Raw genomic sequence first — 2,524 nt, 5'->3', positions numbered from 1 at the left:
CAAAACTTTCCTTCCAAGGAGTAAGCGTCTTTTAATTTCATGGCTGCAGTCACCATCTGTAGTGATTTTGGAGCCCAGAAAAATAAAGTCTGACACTGTTTCCACTGTTTCCCCATCTATTTCCCATGAAGTGGTAGGACCGGATGCCATGATCTTCATTTTCTGAATGTTGAGCTTTAAGCCAACTTTTTCACTCTCCACTTTCACTTTCTTTCTTTTTTTTTTAATTTTATTTTATTTTTAAACTTTACATAATTGTTTTAGTTTTGCCACATATCAAAATGAATCCACCACAGGTATACATGTGTTCCCCATCCTGAACCCTCCTCCCTCCTCCCTCCCCATACCATCCCTCTGGGTCATCCCAGTGCTCTAGCCCCATGCACTTTCACTTTCATCAAGAGGCTTTTGAGTTCCTCTTCACTTTCTTCCATGGACTACCCTTAAAACTGCAGTGTTATTTGAAAGCAGACTTGGATTAATTGTAATGTGTATTGCAAACTCTATGGCAATCACTAAAAATATATATAAAGTAATGCTTAAAATTCTCCAAGCCAGGCTTTAGCAATATGTGAACCATGAACTTCCAGATGTTCAAGCTGGTTTTAGAAAAGGCAGAGGAACCAGACATCAAATTGCCAACATCTGTTGGATCATCAAAAAAGCAAGAGAGTTCCAGAAAAACATCTATTTCTGCTTTATTGACTATGCCAAAGCCTTTGACTGTGTGGATCACAACAAACTGTGGAAAATTCTGAGAGAGATGGAAATACCAGACCACGTGACCTGCAGACCATGTGACCTGCCTCTTGAGAAACCTGTATGCAGGTCAGGAAGCAACAGTTAGAACTGAACATGGAACAACAGACTGGTTCCAAATAGGAAAAGGAGTACATCAAGGCTGTATATTGTCACCCTGCTTATTTAACTTATATGCAGAGTACATCATGAGAAATGCTGGGCTGGATGAAGCACAAGCTGGAATCAAGACTGCCAGGAGAAATATCAATAACCTCAGATAAGCAGATGACACCACCCTTATGGCAGAAAGTGCAGAAGAACTAAAGAGCCTCTTGATGAAAGTGAAAGAGGAGAGTGAAGAAGTTCGCTTAAAACTCAACATTCAGAAAACTAAGATCATGGCATCCAGTCCCATCACTTCATGGCAAATAGATGGGGAAACAGTGGTTGACTTAATTTTTCTGGGCTCCAAAATCACTGCAGATGGTGCCTGCAGCCATGAAATTAAAAGACATTTACTCCTTGGAAGGAAAGTTATGACCAACCTAGAGAGCATATTAAAAAGCAGAGACATTACTTTGTCAACAAAGTTCTGTCTAGTCAAGGCTATGGTTTTTCTAGTAGTCATGTATGGATGTGAGAATTTTACTTTAAAGGAAGCTGAGCACTGAAGAATTGATGCTTTTGAACTGTGGTGTTGGAGAAGACTCTTGAGAGGCCCTTTGACTGCAAGGTGATCCAACCAGTCCATCCTAAAGGAGATCAGTCCTGGGTGTTTATTGGTAGGACTGATGTTGAAGCTGAAACTCCAGTACTTTGGCCACCTTATTTGAAGAGCTGACTCATTTGAAAAGACCTTGATGCTGGGAAAGATTGAGGGCCGGAGGAGAAGGGGACAACAGAGGATGAGATGGTTGGATGGCATCACCAACTCAGTGGACATGGGTTTGGGTAGACTCTGGGAGTTGGTGATGGACAGGGAGGCCTGGCGTGCTGTGGTTCATGGGGTCTCAGAGAGTCAGACATGACTGAGCAACTGAACTGATGATGATATATAAAAAGAAATATAATTGTATGCTGATAAAGGAAAGAAAATGGAATCTAATAAATGGTCAGCTAAAACCACAGAAGACAGAAAAGAATGGAATACAAAAATAGGAATAAAGAAGGGTAAAAACCAGTAACAAATATGGTAAGTGTTAATCCAGTTCTATCGATTATTACTTAAAATGGTTTGAATGCACCAATTGAAAGAGATTGTTAGAGTGAATCAAGAAATAAGGCCCAACTACATATTGCCTGAAAGAAACCTACTTAAAATATAAAACTGTGTGCTATGTGCTTAGTTGCTTAGTCGTGTCTGACTCTTGTGACCGCATAGACTGTAGCCTGCCAGGCTCCTCTGTCCATGGGATTCTCCAGGCAAGAATACTGGAGTGTGTTTCCCTTTCCTTCTCCAGGGGATCTTCCTGACCCAGGAATTGAACCTGGGTCTCCTGCATTGCAGGCAGACTCTCTACTGACAGCTATGAGGGAAGGCCCAAGGATAAAAATACACGAAGCTTAAAAATAAAAGGACAGAGAAAAACATACAGTGTTAACTCTGATAAAAATTAAGTGGGAAATACTATATTCATTTCAGACAGAACCAATTTCAGAGAAAATAAAATTGTCAGGGATAAAGAAAGTCATTACATACTAATAAGGAATCACTTCTCCAAGAGAACATAACAATCTTTAATGTATATGTGCCTATTGACACAGTGCCAGAAAGTATTAGTCA

The sequence above is a fragment of the Bison bison genome, unplaced genomic scaffold, assembly GCF_000754665.1.
Source record: "Bison bison bison isolate TAMUID 2011002044 unplaced genomic scaffold, Bison_UMD1.0 scf7180017864108, whole genome shotgun sequence".
NCBI classification, from domain to species: Eukaryota; Metazoa; Chordata; class Mammalia; order Artiodactyla; family Bovidae; genus Bison; species Bison bison.
The sequence above is the reverse complement of the archived record's forward strand: the minus strand, read 5'-3'. Positions refer to the sequence as shown.